At 45.6% G+C, this 21,892-nt stretch overlaps 1 long non-coding RNA gene across 2 annotated transcripts in view; it reads right to left on the reverse strand.

Moving 5' to 3' along the window:
• The window catches only part of LOC121110368, a 30,393-nt gene that overhangs the window by 3,182 nt on the left and 5,319 nt on the right, over positions 1-21,892 (reverse strand). Inside the window, exons 2-4 of one of the 2 annotated variants that reach the window (XR_006938909.1) lie at positions 20,995-21,083; positions 976-19,662; positions 751-824 (exon numbers count right to left, since the gene is read on the reverse strand). This is a non-coding gene — a long non-coding RNA (uncharacterized LOC121110368). Of the gene's footprint in view, positions 1-750; positions 21,084-21,892 lie in introns of both variants that reach the window. The other variant, XR_005858671.2, reaches the window with a different exon arrangement.

Consider the following 21,892-nt stretch of genomic DNA (forward strand, 5'->3'; position numbering starts at 1 on the left):
GTGTTATTGGGCACCTGGGTGAAAACAGGCAAGTAGTGAAAAGTCACCCTGGCTTCTGTGATGGGCCTTCTGCCTAACAAATCTCAAGGGGCACTTTGGTGAGGTCAGCTAATGTGTGGTGTTGGGACACAGCCTCCTCAGTTTTTCACTGGTCTTCTCATGAAAGTATTCACAGAAACTAAGCGATAAGGTGACAAGAAGTAAGCTCCTAACCCATGCAAGTAATTGGCTAAGTGATAGAAAACTATGGGTGGAAGTAAGGAGTAATTTTCCTCAGTGGAGGGAAGTCACCAAAGGTATTGTGCATGTCCCTTGTCTGTGCTAACCATCTGTGTCAAGTATGGATTATTTAACATATTCTTAAGTGAGATTAAAAGGGAAAGGAGTCGTGAGTTTACCTGTTCTGGTAATATGGAGTTATCCGAGATACTGAAATGGACAATTATAGGGATTGCAAGGGGACCTAATGAGAAGGACTGGCAATAAAAAAGCAAATCAAATTATTGTAGATAAATGATCTAGACTGTGAGGCAGAAGGTTTACACCACAGTGTGAAGTGATGCATGTGAGGGGAGAACCCCCATTTTGTGTGCCTGGTGATGGACTCTGAGCAGATAGGCTCATGAAAACAACAGGTCTGTCCTCAGCAGCAGTCAAAAACCAATTAAATATTGGAAATTATCGGGAAATAGAGAGAGGACAATAAAGGACAGCTAATGCTGTTCCCAGGGTAGGGATCCTGACAGATACCTGTGCAGCTCTGGGTCCATCTCTGCAAACAGCTGGAATGATAACAAGAACAACTGGAAGTAAGGGACAGCTTCCTAAAAGAAATGAAGTAGGTGGTCAGGATTAGGACCATAACACCTGAAAAAAAGAAGGAAAGAAAAAAAAAAAAAAGACTAGAAGAGGATACAAAAGAGACTGAAATGTTGTGAGTATTCTGGGGAAGATGGCTGGGAATCAACAGCTCACTGCTGCAAGTCCTGGGGTCATGCACCACAGTGGAGTGGAGCCAGTGAGACAAAGGCAACACAGCTGATCGCGCCTCTTTGTTACTGCTAATTCACATGCAAATATATTAGCTGTCAGTGGTATAGGGGAACTCTGACACGTTTAACCCATCTGGGTTAAAATGCAGCTGCAGGGGCTGCTCTGGGCTTGCCTGCGGCGTGGGCAGCAGCCTGGCAGGGCTGCTGGGGCCCTCCTCACCAGCTCAGTCCTTCCTGCAGGATGGGAAGGGCAGTGCTTTGTGGGAATAGCCTGCTGAAATCACTGCCCAGTGGCAACTAAAGGACCAGACTGACAAGTCAGCTGCTCAGACCCCATTTGCTCCTGTCACGGTGATGCCAAAACAGAAAAAGTGGAAGAAGGGAATGCGTTTTTCCACGCCAACTGAACAATCTCCAACAGCTATTAAAATGCTTTAATCACTTAATTACCAAAGTCTTTCACCACAGAGCAGAATTAACAGTGCTTTGCGTGGCAGAGCTTTATTTTCTCTAGTCACAATTCTGAATTTTACAATTGGAAAATAGCTCCTTCTTAGTGTTCAGAGCTAAGCAGGTGATTTCACTCAGTGATTTTATGCCTAAATAGCAGGTATGCCAACCCCAGGAGTGAATTTAATGGAATTTTCCTGCTGGTGAGGAGAGGCAGCCGTACAGGTTTTGGCACCTTGCCGTGTAACCTAGTTAAGCAGGAGTGAGAGGGACATCCCAGAGCCAGTGGGTCTGTTCACTGTGGTGACTGCTGAGCTTGCACGTGATCCTGGGATGACAGCCCTCCTGTTTAAAGAAGGAAAGTGTCTAATGAACAGAGGGTATGACTTGCAGGCCCTCGCGCAGCATCCACGAAGAGCTGGGGCCTGGTTCTGCCTGGGCACAGGCTTGGCCTAGCTGCTCCGCAGCCTGGCTCATGCGGCTGAGGGGGTGGGTGGCAGCTTGGGCTGGAGATACTGCAGCTCAGCTGCCAAAAGCAGCCTTCTGACAAGACTACCAGCAATGCTCAGGTGCTTGTGAGCATCCCCTCTACTCAATCTGGGGGGGTCGTCTCCATGCCTCCCTCACTGCTGCTGCAGTCCCACAGACGTATGTCTTCTGATGGTTGCTCGTGCCAGAACTGCCACTCGCCCGGGTGTTCCAAGGCATAATTTTTTCTCTTCTTCTTTCTTTTTTCCCCCTCTGTGCATAAATCTTGTCAGCTTCAACCTAATTACATTCTTTTCCGACAGACTGTCTCAGGAGCAATGCAAATGAGCTTTGAAACGTGGAGATCTGGTTTATATTTGTCAGCTAATTGCCTGAGTGGCACAGACAACTAGAGCTGGCACCTGCCTCTTTGCGTTAAGATTCACCTTTGATTTCAGATCTGATGCTGTTCCTAGAAGACGATCTCCTGATAGAGAGCAAGGATGCTCTCCTTGGGCAGTATTCTGCCCTTGGTGACAGTGGTCTCAGTTCCTCAGGCTGGATCGCTTTTACACCTTCGGCACTGAGCACAGAAGTTGTGTCCTGATGCAAAGCAGCGTAGATCTGTTTCCCTCCTGGCATGCTGGCTCAGCCTCCACCTTCTCCACAGTCTCTGTCTATGCTGTGTGGCTGCATGTATCTGTAGTGCATGTGCATGCTGACTAGCTGCTCTCTGAGATGTGATCCTGGGGTGTTTACGGTCACGAGGAGGGGAGAGAGAAAAATCTCCTTCCCTTGTAATTTGTCTCACTCAGCATGCAGATGCTGGAAATACCAGAACCTTCAGTCCTTTTTGACTTCTTTAGTCTGAAAAATTCCATGACAGTTAAACATCATGTCCTAAAATGCAACCTATATTTCTCTTGTGCTTTCTTTTTTTCCATGTTGAAAACATTCACTTAAATCCATGTCAGCTTTACCCAAAGGCCATGCAGAACACAGATGAAATTAGTCAAGTAGAGATCTGGCTCTCATAGCAAATGTCTGAAATCAGCCCCATTTTCTTTCCCACACGCTTCTGCCTTTTTTTCTCTCTCTATTTTTTTTTCTTTAAACAAGAAGACATCAATCAGATAAACAGCAACACATGTATTTTAGTGTTTTTGAGAAGCTCTGAAGTAGACCATCAAAACTAACATCAGCCTACTGGGCTGTGTGAGATCTGGCTGTTTTTCAGATAATGCTTCCAGCTCCTGCTGCCTCTCTGCCAGGGACACCTACAGCAGCAGCTCACATTAACTATATGGATTCCACGCAAAATGCAGTGCTACAGACTGTGTGCTTACAGCTCCACAGCAGCCCTAGCTCTTGCTGATGTTTGCTAGCTTATCCCAGTCCAAGGAAAGACATGTTGGAAAGCTTTGATGGCTTCCACTGATTCAGCTATCGCAGTATCTCCATGCTGCATGACAGGTACATTAGAAATGCACAGATTAGTTTATCTGTGCTATTGCAGGAATCTGGGTGGGTGGTTCAAGACTGGAAGCATTTGCCAGCATAGCTCTGCAAAGCATAAACTCACTGAGCTCTCTGGTTAACTTACCCAAACACAGAAAAACTGCAAAGATTTAGTGATTCAGTGCAGCTCTGAGGCCTTGTCCTCGGTGGTTCCCATGGAGTCACCAGGCAAGGGTTTTTAGGATGGAGCAAGAAAGGGCCAGCAATTGAATGCATGTATGTGTGTGAGGTCAAGAGCTTAGATCTCTGTGTGACCTGAAAGAGGGATAAAACTGGCATATTGTACCTGTTGTTAGGAAGCTGGGATCATCAAGAAGGAATAGTCATCAAGAAGGACAGCCTGCACAAGAAGACCCCAGGATTGATTGGCTTTCAAGAAGAATTTGCTTTTCTTGTATGTATCAGAGAACTCTGTGAGGAGAAAAAATATTCACTGAAGTCTATCAAAGGCAAAAACAATTCTTATATGGAGAAACTGAACCACAAAGGAGCTAGGAGGAGGGGAAAGTGTACTGAGAAGTATCACCATGTTTGCTTTGTTCTCATACTCTTCTCTGGGCTCCTGTAGTTGGTAACTGAAGTACTTACCTTTGTCTTGCAGGTGAGGAACTGTCCTCAGCTGGTGTTAAGAGTGGAAAGGGACTCAAGTTCTACTGAGCCAGAGTCCAGTGCTCAGCCACTGAAACCACCTCAGGGCTGGATTGGGTCAGCCAGCAGCAGGAAACACCTTGCACTTTCACATGGACGAAACAAGGAGAATTAGTAAATTCTGCACCACAGCCTGGGTTAAACCAACCACTGATGGTATTATGTGCTCTCTTCGCCCAACAGTGGGACACTGAGCTCTGCTCTTGTCAGGCAGCTGTCTTTTGTGTTGGTCTGTTTATCTCTATGAGACAAACTTGTCCGGGCTGTATCTCCACCAGTGAGAGCTGAACAATGCCAGGGATGAATTTGGGTCTTGCGGATCATTACACTGTTGCCTTTGGCAGTACTGCAGTACACAGTAAGGCTGAGACTCAATGTTGGCAGTTCTTCATACATTTGCTTCCTCTTGAGAACAAATACACGTTGTAGAGTTCTTTATTTTTTCTATATCAAGAGGACAAGGTCGCATTTTTGCATAGCATGTAATTAACAAAACATTCTGATTAATCTGAAGGGGGATTTTTTTTTTTTTTTTAAATCAGCCTTCTAATTCTGCATTTCTACTGCTTTTTAACAAGCCAATACATACTGCCCCAGGGTATTTTGCATAGAATAATAACTGGATGAGTTATTATGCTTCATGCTGTTAACCTGAGCTGATTACTAAATACTTGGAAAAGGTTTATATACATAGCCCTTTGACACTGTCAAAAATTTGCACACAATTTCTTTCTATATCCCCCTGACCACTTTTGCAGAAGAACAAGACTGAGCAGCTTCACTTGATAATGAAACTATTTTAAAACATTTTCTCATAAATGTCTAAAGTCCACAAACACTGTGGACTCTTCTGGTTCCTAAACTGAGACATTCGTGGTCTTATTTCCATTGATGATGATCATTTGCTGGATTCAATACTGAATTGTGGCTGAGCTGACCAAACACATTTTATCTCAAAATGTAGGATATTTTATTGCCACTAATCTCCTTTCCTGAAGACCTGATCTACTCTCCCTCCCTCCCTCCCTCCCTGCCTTCCTTCCTTCCTTCCTTCCTTCCTTCCTTCCTTCCTTCCTTCCTTCCTTCCTTCCTTCCTTCCTTCCTTCCTTCCTTCCTTCCTTCCATCTTTTACTCCTTGGTGTAGGTCTTCTGTTGAGTCTGTGAGCTCTTCCCCAGGGCCAGCAATGTCATGGCCCACATGCTTACATCAGGGCTAAAGCCCAGATCATGCTCCAGACCAGTTAAGAACACCACCAAGGGAGATGGGTGTCAGTGGCACCCAGCGTGGTATTTCTGCTGAGGGCAGTAGTCCTTGGGTGTGCAGTTACCAGGTGCTTCTCCAGCCTTCTTCCTCCAGCTGAGACAGCAAGGAGCTTTGCTGTACACCTGGGATCAGTTCCCAGGAAACTACTCTCATAAATTTGTGTTTATTTTCCTTATAACATGACGCAACACCTACTTCCTTGCAGTTCCTTCTATACTGCCATGTCGTGCTGGTTACTCTAGGACATTCAAAAACATCCAAGTGTGCCTATGACTCTAGTAATCTTTGTGTCAGCTTTATTTGTTGCACAGAAGAGAGGCTATAATAAACATTAAACAAAGACATGAGGAAATCTTCATTACAGAGTGTTTTTCCTAGTATCTTGTACTAATAAACACAGTTGTCTATTTGGAAAGATGCCTTCAATCTGTTGATTTATTAGATATCAGCCGTGCCGTGAACACTGGCTTCTCAGCTTTTGTAAAACAAGCAGTGGAAAAAAGCTGCCTCACAGGAGAGCTATGTAATGTTGGCCTGTCTCCTTTCATAAACACTGCTTTATGCCAGTCAAGGGGGAGATTATTCTGAGAAATCAAGAGAGCTCACTGTCTCAGCCTTTTTGTTTGTGTCCGCCAGGCCCAGCCCTGGTCCTGTTTGAACTGATGGGGATCTTCTTGCTGACTTCAGTAGCACTAGCGCACGGCCAAAAGCCTTCTGGCGATTAGTTGTGATGGGTTACTGACAGCTTGTGACCTCAAGGTCACAGTGGAAAAACCTGTCCATAAATCTGAGCTGGCTGCAGCAATGTCTAGATGAGCTTCAGGAAAAGTCCACAGCCTGCATCCGTCCTGCCAGGCACAGAGGTAAAATCCAACCAGCTGCAGTTGTGTTCTCCACACAGTCATGCTCAAACCCAAGGGCTTGCTCAACTGCATGTGGAAAATCTGAATGTTTTCTATTTTGCTGATTGGTTTTTAAGTCTAATCTGATTTTTCTCTTGAAATGAGATAATGAGGCAGCTCTGGTAGCCATTCCCTGCCTAGATGATCACCAGGGTGTGAGGTACAGGGCAGGGCTGCTAGCTGAGGGAGCTCATGCTTTTCACCAGGCTGCCTGAGCAGCACTCCCTCACAGCTCCTGGCCAGCTTCCTTAGGCTGCTGCCTGCCTGCTTCTGTACCTCTCTGCTTCACAGGGCATGAGAGCAACTGCGTATGCTGACGTTGTGGGGTGTAAGAAGCAGCATCCTAGAAAACGCAATCACTCAGTGAGGTCAGAGACTGCTTGAAGTGAAGCTCTAAGACTGCTTGAGGTGATGCTTTAAGCCCACATTGGGAAGAATCACGCATTTTTACTTTCTCTTATATAATTCTACTCTGAGTCTGAGGGAAGCTGCTGTTTCTTCCATAACACCTAGCTATAGGTGTGATGTCACCCCTTCATTATGTGCATAGTTGTAGTTCATAGCTGCAGAGAAAAGTAAAGACACAAGTGTCTCTTGAAATCTCAGAAGCCACTTGATAATGAAGAAACGTGTTACACGTTTGCATGAACAAACATGGACAAGTGTATATTTGGGAGATCCTTCCTAGGCCTCACCAAAGTCATTTATTCCCCTTTGTGGAGAATCATATTAAGTTACACTGACCTATGGGAACTGAAGTACTCCTTGAGGCAGACGTCAGCTCAGCTGCTGTGCTCCCATCAGTTGTTGAAACAAAACTCAGCCTGTCTCCCTGGCTCTGGGTGACTACAAAACAACACAATAAAACATGGCAACCTCTACACATGGGGTTTTTAATCTCCTGTTTCTCATCTTACGGAGGATTCAAGGCCTGCGTGTCATCTGCAGCTAATAATACTGTGGGGGGGGGGTTGTCTTTTTGCCCCTTATAGTGGTGGCTACCATGTCAATGGCCTCTGACAGCCAAAAGGCTGAGACCTGTGATGACAGGGCAAGCTCAAGGAAAAGTGCTTTTCTGGTCAGTGGCATGTCTTGGGCACAACAACCACAGAGGGACTTGTTCTACAGGTGCAGGTGAGTCACTTCAGGCCTCCTTTGGGTGATGCCTATAATTATGCTGCTCTAACAATGCCATCACAGTTCCACACCAAGACTGTACAGTAAGCAGTAACTTTGCAGGTGGGAAGTCCAACTGGATGTACGGTGCTCCATCTCTAACACTGACACATCAAGTTTTTTGTACAAAGCAGAAGCAGAAATATTTCCTGTTGCTTTTTCTATTATTGACATCTGGCAAATGCTACTCATACTTGAAATCAGTGAGATTTAGCTTAAAGTGTCCGTGTCTGTTTAAGCTATTGGCTGCTGTGTGGATGTGGAAGAGCAGATAAAGACCAGAGCCAGTCAAAAGTCTCTATTTATTTATTGTCCTACATTTCTGTTAAAAAAAACAACACTAAAGACATGGAAATGGCCAGAGGTATCCCAGTGATGCCTGACATCAATTATTCCATCCAAAGCTTGCATAATGATTTCTCTGATGCCACCAACACACTTGAACACACAAAACAACAGACTCTCCCATTCCACCACGCAGGGATGAGGTTCATTTCACCATATCCAGCCCCTACAGGTAAGTCTGCTCCTAATATCATACCCTGGGGGAGACCAACTTTCCATTCACTGCCTTCTCTACTGTAACACCTGTTCTTACAGTAATAGAGCTCTTTGTAATCCTTTGCCCCAGTTGTATTTTTGCAGCTGGATTTCATTATGCTTAATTCTTTTCTCTTTCACGAATCTTAATTGAAGCTAGTTCTCCTTTCACAATCATTAGTATCAAGTGGTAGGCTATATCATGACCTTCCTGAAGTTTTTTTCATGTTCAGCTATTTCCAGTACTATGTGTATTTTCTACAACGAGAAACTTTCAGTAAAATTACATCTTCAGACACTTTTTATTTCAAATTGAAGTGTGAATGCTTTTCTTGCCTAAAGGGAGAATGAAAATCCTGCATACCTAACAGCAGAGATCAGGGCCTTCTGTTGCAGATACAGTGCAAAGACCCTAGGAAGGTTGTGCAGCTGAGTCTGCATAACTACAGTGCAGTAGGTGGAAAAGGGCTGCAAGGAGGTGAGGAGATGTGCTTTGTTCATGTGTGAGGGAGATGGTGTGAATTTGGAGTGCCTGAATTTGAAGTGACCCCATTGAATCCTTGCCTGTTCTGTTGCTCCTTCATGGGATGAGACGTAGCTGCACTCCAGCTCCTGTGTCTGTAACCCAAAACTGCTCTACCCAAGGCCTTTCTTCTGCCAATATCACAATTAACTTTGGTTATCAGAGATAACCCTCATTTTAACTTTATTGCAGCCTGAGGGGGTTTCTGAGATAGGAAGCACAGAGTGGTGGGCGGGGGTGTTTAAAGGCATGTTTAAATACAGCTTTTCATACCTAGGCAATCCCAGAAAGCCATATATAGCAGGTGATAAACTCAGATACCAAACATTCTGCTCAGCTGATTAAAGCTCCCAGTGCATCAGAGTGCTCCACTCATTCCTGTCCTCCCTGACAGCTAATCTGCAGATAAATCAGGGCAGGGAGGAGCACAGCTCAGCATGGGCAATTTCCTTGAGTTGTAGTTACTGTTTACCCAGTACCTGGGTACTCATGGTGCTGTTGCATGAAGAGTGGATGATACCTTCGTGTTTCTTTGAGACAGTTCCCTTTACTTAGGAGGAACATGGGCTTTCCCACTGGGTGCTGTCAGAGCAGACCAGTTCACACCCTAGTCCTCTAACCAGGGCTCCTCCCACAAGCACCCACCAGGACAGTGTGTCTCTTGCCACCATGAGCCTCCTGATGCTTTCACCTGAATACTTTAATCACTTTACACAGCTCAAAAACACACGTGATATGACCTACTCCAAATTCACACTTAGTAAATGAGGCAATGTGGCCCTAAGGAGTTGCTGGTCCAAGTCTCTGGGATGGATGAAGAGATAACTGGGTTTGGTTTCCAAGCCTGTCATTCCATGGCAGGCAACTTTAGACAAACCACATCATCTTTCTTGGCACGACCCCAACAAAAGAACTAAGCAATGATACCACATTTTGTAGGGATCTGTCAATAAAAGAGAACGTTGGTTCTCTTTTCTTTCATGCCTGGAGGCATTCAAGGCCAAGCTGAATGTGGCTCTGGGCAGCCTGGTCTAGTGGTTGGTAACCCTGCACGTAGCAGGGGGGTTGAAACTAGATGATCGTTATGGTCCTTTTCAACCCAGGCCATTCCATGATTCTATGATTGTGTAAGAGCTCAACGTTGTCAATCGCATCTCTAATATTAGCTGTGCCGTAAGGCAATCACATGTAATGTTCATCAAGTAAGAGAAAGGTTTTAAAAAGTCAGGCTATGAGATATGAGAAGTTATTTAAAATTAACCACTAAGTACATCTGTTTCCTTCCAAATATTATCTTAAACTTTAGTGCTGGGTTCATTGGCAGAGAAATTAAACTTCAGGTGGACTTTGAACACTGAAGTATTATTTTCGTTTTGTTTGCTGATCACAACCTTTTCTAATGGCAGACTCAAGGAGCTTGAGAAGCCAGATCTTCCTCTTGTTACATCAAAGGAACTCTGTCAATGGTCAGGTGAACTCGACATTATTTGTTACATGGTCTGCTTACCCATTTGCAATAGGCTGCTTGAGCGTTTCGTCCGTCACTGCCAGTAACATAACTGCGGACATGGTCTTCCTGGCCCTGAAACTCACAATCACGCCAACAGCTGGAACAAGTTGAACCCAACTAGGAGACAGTATTGTTACCATGTGTGCTGCTTATCTTGATTTATTTCCATTAAGTTTTTTAAGGCATTTTTAAGAACTCAAGTGCCGTCAAGGACTCCGGCCACTTCCAGAAAAAACAAAGGCTACAGGTAGGAAGTTGTATTTTAAAACAACATTTCAAATGCTGTTTGTTTTCCCAACCAGCATTCAAACATGACATATTTTTCCTGTCTTACCCCCCAGAAAGCCAAGATTGAGGGCTAGAGATAATAAAGAGAATTCAGGCAAAATCATCTACAAGTTTTTCTGTTTTGTAGACTGCTTCCTTTAGGACTGAGAGAGAATGAAAGCTTGTGAGATGATGTTCATAAAGCGAGTTAAGGCTAAGGTGTCTTTGTCTAACAATTAATGTAGCTTGAGTGCAAATACAGGCGTGCTTGATGAGGACAAGCTGAACTTCTTTGGGATCTTATGCCAGCGTATGACGTGCTTAGATCCGTGGATCTGACCAACAAACTGTCTGGCAGAGCAGAGGAGCATTAGGCTATATGAGAGACACTTCTACCCAAAAGGTAAAGGCGCACAACTTCAGAGCCCATAGTGAGACATGAAAAACATGATAAACCCCTATGTCCTTCTGGTGAACTGACAACATGACTCCAGTTTTGAACTCATGGTATTCCACTATCATGATAGGGGTTCTGGGCTGTATTTTGGGACCCACAGGATCAACCCACAAGCTCTGTTTGTTTCTACTCTCACGTAAGAAGGGAAAGTGCAAGCCTCTGGTGTGGGAGTAGGATAAGCCTGATGGAGCAGGAGCAGAGGCAGAGGTCCATACACAGACAGAACATGGAGCAGGACAGGAGACTAGAGGCTCCTGGTGTGGCTGCAAGCTGTTGTTCTGGCTTGAGAGCAGCTTTCTCCAGCCCTGGGTGGAAAGTAGGTCTTGATGCCAATGGTTTTTAGGTGTAGAATGACTGTCACAGTAAATTACCAGCACTGATTAAAAGTGTCTACTGGCCTTTTGGGTCCTGCAGTCCCAGGGGTCTCTCCTAATCTTCCTGGCATTGAGCAGATCCTTGGGACAGGCACTGCCACTTGGGCCACAGCTTTCCCAAGGGCCAGTGCTATGAAGATATCCCATTGGGAAGAGGTTTAATCCTGCTACAGGCACATGCTAAAGGTGCCGCTGTACAGAACTGCTGTTGAATGCCATATGGAAAGCCCCTTCTCTCCTTTCAGAAGCTTGTCTCAGCCCTACTTCCAGGCCTTACCATTGTACCTTTCCAGAGACATGCTTTTGGCATAAATAATAATGCAGGGGGTGGATGGAGTGCTCCTTTCACACGGCTGTAGGCTGTGGCATGTGCTATGATGTGTGCTACCCCAGCATGAGACAATCAGGAACCCATTCTGGGGTGTGGGGACCCCAGGAAAATCCACCAGCATTTCCTGCCCCTGCGTGCCTGCAGCAGGAAGGGGAACTGCCATCCCATTTATCGGCTGTTTTGAATTAAGAGGTACATAGATTGAAGCAGGACACCTCCCATTTTCATCGTGTTTCTGCAAATCTGATATTAGTGGCAAGATACTACTGGCTTCCACATAAATGGGATTTGGTCCATCATAAATAGGAGTGGTGTCAGTTTTAGAAACAGTCAGAAATGCTTCCTTCAATCCTTTGCCAAGCTTTGTCTCCTATTTTTAAGCTATTTTTCCATTCCAGTCACTGTTTTATCTTCTCTTTAAAGTCTTTTGCGAAAGCCATTAATCTCATGTATGGAAAACCGTCAAATGCTTCTGGAAAATCAAAATATTCTGCTACCCACTAAATTGCCCTTATCTGTCATGGCAGTGGTATCTTCAAAGGATTCCAGAAGAGTAGTTAAGCATGACACGATCCTCCTGTGCCGGCTTCCTCTAATCAAACTGGGGCTTGGTCGCTGTTCTCCTACCACATCCCTTGAAAAGGCTCCCCAGACTTCTTCTCAGGACAGATGTCTGACTGGCTGGCTGTATTGTATGTATATATTCCCAGATCATCTCATTACTCTATTTTATTGTGTTTTCTTAAACAATAGTCATCTTTGCCAATTTGCAGTTCTTGCATAGCTCTTCTCCTTGGGTTTTTTTTTTTTTTTTTTTTTTTTTTACAAATGTTACCACTTCCCTGATTACCGAGTACACTCCCTCATATACCACGAGGAGTGTAATTTGGGATCGCGGTGAATTTCTGCCACTTAGTAAGCCCTGGGGGCACTCTGGACAGAGCTCTATTACACCTGGTCTTCTGATCTCATACCTGAGCAAGCTTTTTTTCAACAGAGCATTTTCCTTACATCACTTACCTGTTCTCACAATCATTTCGTAAATAGGTAATGACTGTTTGTTTTTTAAGAACACAATATAACCATGGAAACTAAAGCCAACTTAAACCAGCTCTCTTGAACATAATTTCAACACTCCCACCTCCAAACACAGGGTTGTCTGGGGGACAGGGAGTGGTAATTGCCAGCCCATCCCTGAGCTGCTGCAGGGAGCTGAAGGCTGTAAGAAGCTCCCAGCCAGAAACACTTTTGCAGATAGCTCTGCCTTGTTGCAAGAGGCCGTGCTGGCTTCTGGATGCCCGAGGCCAGGCTGTGTTCAATGACTGCTCTGCGTCAGGAAGTCCATCGGGGTATACCGAAAGGGGAAATGCATCCATGGAAAACACGATGGTGGTTTGCCCTTGTTAAAAGTGAGGTTGCTGCAGATGATTAGCTCCAGGCTCCAAACACTGCTCAGTGCTGACACGAGTCAGGTGTGATCTTCCCCTCCCACACATACATATTGCTAACATCTGTTAGCATTCTGCTGGTACGGTTTCTCAACCCAGGAAGCGCTAACCTTGACACACATATTTAATTTCAAGTGCAGCAAGACTGTTGATGGTAAAGCACTTACTGAGCCTGGCTGGATGAATACAAAAGTTAATAGCTTTTTGTTGGACTCTTGTATATGCATTATGTTAATGACAGCTTTTACATGAATTCCTGAAGGGAAGCAATGTGCAATCTATATTCATAACCCACCTCCATTTGAGTCTGCAAGTTCACATATTAATTGATTAACAGCAGTCAGGAGGATTGAACAACAAGAAGATCAGGCTGGCTTTGGAAGGGCTGGCCTGCACATACATGGCTCAGTGTGTCTCTGTTTGCAATGGACCCCCTCTTGACCTTACTGGAAGTAATGGTACTTTCATGTTTTTTTCATCAGGAACTAAGAGAGGTCCAATAGCTGTACCTCAGCAATGGGAACTCTAAAAAATGTGAATACCACAATTCCTCCCTTCCTAATTAGAAGTATAGATGTATGCATCTAGAAGTGTTTGACCAAAGCCTATTCAGAACTATGGAACTTCCATGTGCAGGAAGTTGTAGACACACGTGCAAAAAAAAAACAAAACAAAAAAAACCCAAACCCATGAGCTAAAAACAAGAAAGGGAGTCCCCTCTTTTTAAAGTAGCCTGTACCCTCCCCACACTTCCAGCAGAATACTTCTGAGCACAAAATTCCCTTCTTGGCAGTTAACTAGATGTGTAAGCGTGTTTAGATCTATTTTAGCACAGAAACCTTTGCAGAATATGTATCTATGCATATGCATATCAATGCACATACATGTTTTTGTGTGAATACACGTCTATGCTCAAATACACGCACATACACAAAATCTTGTTCAAATGCTTGTAATCAACAAATTGCTCTATGTCCACTTCATTAACTTTCCAACTCATTACAAATCTGGAAACTGGCGCGAAGGTTTTGGGCCAAGACATGGGGCCAGAAGGAGGGAAAGTGATTGATGCCTTGTATTACTCACATTGGGGCAGACAGAGCAGAGGTCTTTGGCAGGGTCATTCTGACAGGAGCAAGCCCTCAGCTCATCCTCGGCACTGCTTTCTCCCAGGGTGCAGTTTTCCTGGTTAAAATGAGTCAGATGTGGGTGAGGACACTGCAGGTATGTCCAGGGAGGTCCTGGACCAGCCCAGACTTGCTGTCTCAGAGGGCCAGAGATAAGTAGCAAGAAGACTGTGGAGCTCACAAGCATCCTGACACTCCCTCGCTGCCTTTTTTCCCAACCCCAGTGAAGTGGAGTGCTTCTCTAATCCCTGAGAGTTGTCTTATGTGGAAAGAGTTCCCTTCTGACTTGTTGGGTTGAATGAAGACCACCCTCACCAACAAACACAAGGACAAACCCTTGCACATGGATGGATCTGGTGTGGTGATGTCCACAGAACTATGGGCTACTTGCCCTGTTACTGCACCTTCTCCTGTATGGACAAAAAAGTGCATCTTCCCCCTCCAGTGGCATGTGTCCACTGAAGGCTGTCAGCAGCAGGAGAAGGAGCCTCTTCTGCCACTGTTCAGTGTGTCTGTTGTGGCCTGTTGACAGGGAGGTAAAATAATGGGGCTGAAAGCTTACCAACTGAGCCAACCTCTCACTCTCCTACCACTGAAACCACTTCTCAGAAGGTTCTCCCAACACCTCACAAACAGGGATTGTCTTCTAGAAGAAAGGTTGTGTGTGTAAGGATTGTGTTGTAAATCATCTTTTTTTTCATTACCTGTCTAATAACCATGAATAAATGTCATACAGACTTGTTCTGAAAGGTTTTAAAGTGGTCACGAGACTGAATGGACTGCTCAGGGCTTGGGATTGGGGTTTTTAATGAGATGCTGTGCTTGCTTCAAGAACTGCATCAGGCTGAAGATTTAAAATACTTTCTTCTGTGGTTGGTGAGTTGTTGGTGAACACATAAGCCAGCTCTTTCTTAAATACACAAATCCATCTAAGTGGTCTAGACATTTCCCCAGTTTTTTCAATTATTCCACTTACTCCTTGCTCACAAACTTTGCAGTTAGCGTTGGGTCGGTTTAGCTTGGCAAAGCTCTTTCAACAGATGGTTGTCAGTAAACTGTGAGCATGGGGCTGGCAGGATCACACAGTGGTTAAACACTGGGCTGTCACTGAGGTGGGCAGGGACAGAGGTTGCACTGCTGCCGAATTCCTCTTTGGCCTGGCTCAATCACTCACAGCCTGCCCACACTTGCAATTTTGTGCAGATTAAGACAGGCTGAGGATTTTACATGCAGTAATGTTCCTGAAGGACCTCTCTGTGACCATCCCCGTGGCAGATGAAGAGCCTGTGTTCAGACAGACTGAAAGACCCTCTGACTGGAAAAAAAAAATAAAGGAGAGACACACACGAAGTATATCAGGATCACCTCTAAGTTCCTCTGCTTCTTCAGCTCCTTTGGCCAATAAACAGGACAGTGAGCCCTTTTCCTCCCATTCTTTTTGTCCATAAATCCTGTATTTTTTTTTCCTTCGTTCTTACCTTTTTCTTTCTCATTGTTTATGGCCAAGCACTGAGACTTAGCATCAAGGCAGGGGAAGCAGTGTTATGTTGATCCTTTACAGGTGGGCACTGTTCTGTGGGGAGGAGTGAGTGGTTGGGTCCCACAAAGGTTAGCTTCAGTCAGAGTTGTTCCACTCATTTTCTGAATTGCCTGGTTTGTTTAGATGGAACAAAGAAGGAAATGGAGGCTCCTTTGCCATAGTACCCAAAAAAGAAGGAAGAAAGGAAAGGAAACACAAAATGTTAATTGATAGAGCTTTTTCCAGGCTCTGCTTTGAGGAGATAGCCCCTGATAGAGAACACACACATTTACCACCACTTCCTCTATCTTGGAAGATGACAGGAAGGATGAGACCATTTTGCTTGGAGGATGAGCTAAGTTAAGCCCTTGAAATGAAACAAAGGCAATTTGTAAAGCTCTGATAAAAATCCCTGTGTATGGTGTAAAAACTTTCCACTGCAGACCAGTGGCTTTGTTATAATCTTATCGCCTGCCACTGACTTATCCAAACAACTGCCTTCTACCTACTTATCTCTGTAGAGGGGTGGGGAAAATCACAGTATATAACAAAGAGCTGTGGACCACACACACACACACACACAAAATCCTATGTATACAGAACTTGGAATTTCCAAGGCAGAATGCTTCTGATATGAAATGTGGGATTTATCCTCACCTTGTTCCTGCTCCTGTTGATGATAGTAGGTATGGAATAACCATGTTTACTCTCCATGAAGATTTTACCCAAGCAAAGGAATAAGTCTTCACCCAACTTCTCACGGCACAACTCCCACAGTCTGCTCCATGTTAAAATCTTCCCAGTGGAAGCATCTTTGCAGTGGTTCCCCTAGGAAACCCATCTCCTAGCTATGCTGCTGTCCTGAAATCCCTCCCAGCAGGGATGCTTTAGGATGAAGAGGTTTCCAACAAGTTACCCACTTCAGCCTTGCTTGGAGTAAGTGCTGATATCTCATGCGAGCCTTGGGGGTATAGCAGGCAGGATGCCTACTTTATGTCACTGATTTGACAGGATGCCCAGAGAGGTTGTGGAGTCTCCAACACTGGAGATCTTCAAATGCCACCTGGACATGGTCCTGGACACCCTGCTCTGAGTGTCCTTGTTTGAGCAGGGCTTGGAGCAGACGGACCCAACAAACCCCCAGTTCTTCTAAGGCCTGCAGATTTTTGAATGCAGTGCAAAGTCTCTTCAAGTTGATGTTCTGGCTGTGGATGATGCAAGAGTGACATACAGCTAATGGATCCATAGAAAGCTGGAATGGGCACCAGCAGCAGTGAGTGTGCTGGTGGGGTTCTCCATTAAGTACCACCATTGAGCCCACTCTGACTCCAACACTCTTTGCAACTTGCATCTTGCTTGGCTTGATAAGAAAAGTTTATCTAATATCTTAACAGAAATATCCTCAGTCTATAGCTTTTTCTTGGTCTTCCACCTCCAGACATTAGGAACTCCTATTCCCTGTCCATTTCCATATGGCAATGGTGTATTTTTACCACACATATCAAGCCCAGTCCTGATACTTTTCCTTCTTTGCCTTCTTTCCCAGCCCTTTCTCCTGGGGTTCCTCTGGCAAACAGATTCGACTCCACTACCCTAACACACAGAGTAAAATGGTTCCCATATCTGACACTTTATATTTTAAATCCGCAAATCAGTTTCCAAACTTAGCATAACTCTCTAAGTGCAGTGTGATTTCCCTTGCCCCTCAGGACCTGCACGCATGTGGACTGGAGGTCAGAAAGGGGCCCAAAGGACCCACTCATTGAAAGGCAGACTGTCAGGAATGCACATATGGTGCAGCACGGCCCTGTGCTCCCCAGGATGCTGCTCTCAGCCTTGGGGGTCCAGTCCCCATGCGGCCTCCACAAGGTGTATCCATGTCTCTGAAAGATGAAGTTGGCCTAGAGCATTGGCTTTGTTGGAACAGCTGTACATAACTGAGAATTTTTCAGCTCATTATTCCCTTAAACTTCCAAACTGAATTTTGCCTGGGCCAAAGGAAATTCGGGGCTCAGGATCTGAGCATGACATTACTCCTTCCTGAGCAAGGCGCTTCATAGTCCTCCTTTTTTAGCCCTTTCCTCTAAATGATCAATCAGTTTGTCAATAAGGAGAACACTGGCTTTTTTCTTTCTTCAGACATTTGCATTAGCATGGTTTGCTTCATGAAAGATACAAACCTCTACAAAATGCTGCTTAAATTTCAGCCTTTACTTCGTGTCTGTGCTGTTGAATGAAGTCCCATGCTTTTGGTTTTGTTAATTTGGGTTCCAGGTTCTGCTTAGTCCAACAGTCATCCTAAACTCATTTAGAGCCCTGAGCTGGATAGCTCCTTCCACCAGCAAGGCAGTGGCATATCTCACCTGAAAACACTTTCTGCCTTTTTCCTGCTCTCACATTCAGGGGAGGAATACAGAGGCATTTTGAAGATAAAGACACTGCTTGAAATCTTTTGCAAGCATTGCATTGAGAGATTTGTAAGAAACCTCTGCGCCTATGAACTGAGATTAAAAAAAAAGGGGGGGGGGGGGGGGAGAATGATCAAGAGGTTTGAAATCCCTCTGAAAATCTGCAAAATATGATGGGAAAGGAGGATGTCCCCAGCAGGTGCTTTAGCTATGTCAGACAGCTCTGGGAAATGGAGGCAGCTCCTGGCAGTGCCGTGCAAGAGGCAGTTTTCAAGAATAGCTATTTTTCACTCACCACAATAGGGCTGTTCTAAAGGTCAGCCATGCTCTGTGTAAACGCTCTCAGGCCGACAACTTTTTTCTTAACCAAACCCAGGGATTGCTGACCGCCGCCTTTTTAGCAGAGCTCTACAAAGGGTTCGCGATGAAACACAAATCCTTCTGAAGCCCGCCTGGTTTCAGATTTCCTTATGAGCTAGAAACTCAACCCAGGTTCGTCCAAAGGTTCAGTGAGGGTTCGTGAACTTTCCTAGCCAAACCGGATTGATTTATGATTTTGTGTCACAACTACACAAATCACGTGGCTTCGGCACACAGCAAAACTCAGTGAGCCCAAGCACCGAGCCAAGCAAATCAGAGCAGCAGCCTCTCCCCTTCCACCCACTCCTCTTCCCATAACGGGCGGATGCTGACTGTACATCCCTGGTGGCTTTCTGAGCCATCATCTAACAAAAAAATCGACCCTTAAAAATTTGAAGGCATCTAGTTGTGCTGATCTGTCAGGAACTTCATTCAATCTCTCACGGATTTGTCCAAGATTAGAAAAATAACAGAGTGAAAAAAAGATGCACACGCTCAAGTATCTCAATTCTTATCCTGTTGACCAAATAGCTGGGCTGATCTCTGCACGCAGCTGAGCACACAGCAGCTAGTGGCTTTCATCTGAGCTACTAGTGAGGTGACCAAGCACAAAAGGGACTGCAGGACACATTGGCAGCTCAAGCAGTCACAGAGCAGAGCTTTGGTACCTTCCCCACCTCCATCCATCCTATAGCCCTAGGCACCAAACCCTGTGGTCCCAGCTGATGTGGAGCACCTCGCTGCCCCTTATGTTGCTCTGCAATGTGCTCGGTGTCTCAGCAACATGCAGGCTGTGTCTCTTGGATTGATTGCTCTCACTGCCGCACTCCAGCCATAAGTCTGTGGTTTTGGTTTTCCTGGTCCGGGAGGCAGGCAGGGGAATTCCATCCCAACTGCCAAACATGCTGCTGGGATGTGGTGGCAGTCTATCATCCTGCTACATGACACCATGCCACGTGAAGCAGTGACATGACAGCATTCCCAGGCATCAGCAGCCCCACTGCTATTTATGCAGCTTTAAATGTGGATACAGCAAATGGTGATCCCTGCAATAAAAGCTGAGATGTAGCATGCTGGTAAACACTTAGGGTCAAGCAATCTGGGGCTTTCTTGTAGTGGGTAGCTCATATCCCTGCCTCAGAATTATTGGGCTAGTGCTGTTCTAGTGGTGCTGTGGTTCATGCGGGCTGCAGCCACTTGTCATGTTGCTGCCAGCTGGTACAGCCCCACGTGGGGTGGGTGGAAGCCAAGACAAACATGTGTCATGAGCTCATTATGTCTTAGCTCACACCACAGCTCGTGAGCTATCTCCTCACTGCTGTGGGGGCCTTGAAATCAGTTCAGCTGGGCTTTCCAGAGTGGATTGTTGTGCTGTCTTTCCTGAAAAAAAAAATATATATATATTGATTCAGTTGAAAATGTTGACTCAAGCCACGCTGAGGTCAGAGTATGATAAAAGCTTTGTGCACAGAACTCTCTTTTATCAGCAAAATCAAGATTTTTATGCAAGACCTCAGCGAATGAAATAAAAAAGGATTTCCATCACTGGTACACCAAGAAATGCAGCTTGCACTCCCACACACAAAATGCCTGAGCATTTTCAGTGTGCCAGTGAGTGCCAGGGCACACTCCTGATTACCTGCCCAGTCCTAGTGAGGACCCTGGCACCCCCACCTGCCACAGCTGGTGAGATGGTCGCATGGGAAACATGGGTGGAGGCTCTGGGCTGGTTTCCTGTGCCAGAAGAAAGGTCAGTGGACGCCAGTGCTGCGGCCAGAGCAATACTGGGGTGATGGATAAGCCACAGTGCCCAGTGAAACCAGCAGTAAAATGTCTGAAGACCCTCAGTCACAACCTGGGCACAAAGAAATGAGCATGAATGGAGCTTGGGTGCTCCTTCAGAGATGTATAGACATTGTATGGAGCATGTCTCCCTGTAGAGCCCTTGTGATCTCAAGAAGGACCACTGGAGATTTTGGCAGCATCCAGAAGGCTTCCTGGTCACATCAAAGGGTAGAGCAACTCCTTCCCTGGAACTTCTGACCAGAGCAGGAAGACAAACAGGAGGCAGCGTGGGGAAGGTTGCGTAGGGCTGTGCTCCCCATGCCCACTCAGTGAGTGAGCAGAGGGCTCAGCCAGCTGGGCCAAAGCCCTTCCTTCCAATGGGAGCTTTGAATCCCCTCTCACAGTAGATTAACAGCTAGAAAGGAATTTTTAAAGTACGTCCCTAGCCCAGTTCTGGTTTATCCTCTGGGTATCCTCTGCTGTGATGGTACCACAATGCAGCATCTGCCATGCTGCCAGTGGTGGAGGGGAGTGGGCTCCAGCGTGCACAGACACAGAGCGGTGTCTTTGGCAGCTGGCGGAGCCACTGTCTCGGGTTTCCTTTCATTTTAATGGCTCACATACCTCTCCCAAAGCCTGCGTCTGATTTTCAGGGCACGACCTCGATTTTACATCAAACATTCCCTATGTCTCTCCTCATCCCACTGCTGTCTGGCTAGATTACTGATGCTAGAGCTGATCTTTCTATTAAAATATTTGGGTTTTATTATTTTTCTAACCCAAAGCCCATCTCAAATGCACAGACTTGTTCATCCTTTCCTCAAGGGCTCCTACACTTTGATTCCTCCTCCTCACTACCGCTGCCAGATAGATGTGAAGCGTGGTGCATGTGTAGCTCAAGGCAGACGCCATCTGCTGCTTACTTACCAGTGCCATAGGTAGCTGCTGTGATCCTCTTCTTCATAAAACAGCTCATGAACACCCAACATCTGGAGTACATCCTACGTCATTGGTAGCTGTTGCAAAATGAATGCTGCTGTTAGAGAAATCCCACTGACAGCACAGGTGTGTCCTTATGCATGGGCATAGAGGGCTTTCCGCTGGCAGGAATGAGGAGCTGTTGGCTGTGCCTAAGCCAGGGGTTTTGCAACTGAGAGTTTGGTGCCTGACAAGGATGGGGATCAGATAATTGTGATGTAGTGGGTAAGTTTGGGTTGGTCACTTCCTCATACAGTGAGGGATGTGGTGGGATGCCATGCCTAGCACCACAGCCTCCTTCAAAGGATAGTAAAGATCTGCTACTTTTCCTGTTTTTTAGCTTGACTGGCCCAAGGATGGCCCATGGAAATATTGGAAAAGAGTGCTGCCTTAGATCTCTGTCTGAACTCCTTACCCTCAGACCACCTTCCCCCTCAGAGCTAAGTTTGGACTGTTCCTACATTGAAATGACACCTGACCCAAAGACCAAAGATTTTTTGGAACAGGCCGCCCAGGGAAGTGGTGAAGTCACCATTCCTGTAGGTGTTCAAGAGCTGTGTAGGTGTGGCAGTGAGGAACGTGGTTAGTGGACATGGTGGTGATGGGTTGATGGTTGGACTAGATGGTCTAGTGGTCTTTTCCAATCTTAACGATTCTGTGATTCTATGATTTAGAGAAAACTTTGTAGCTAGGGTCAAACTTCAGGGCTGTTCCCCCAGCAGCACTGTGAGCTAGGATATGGCTTGGACTCAGGGCCTACAGGGACTCTGGACAGGAACGAGCCTGCTTTTGAGATCTGCTATGACAGGGGGGATGTGCTATGGAAGCTGAAACCTTCCCAGACGAC

Source organism: Gallus gallus, chromosome 3 (genome assembly GCF_016699485.2).
Source record: "Gallus gallus isolate bGalGal1 chromosome 3, bGalGal1.mat.broiler.GRCg7b, whole genome shotgun sequence".
Taxonomy (NCBI): Eukaryota; Metazoa; Chordata; class Aves; order Galliformes; family Phasianidae; genus Gallus; species Gallus gallus.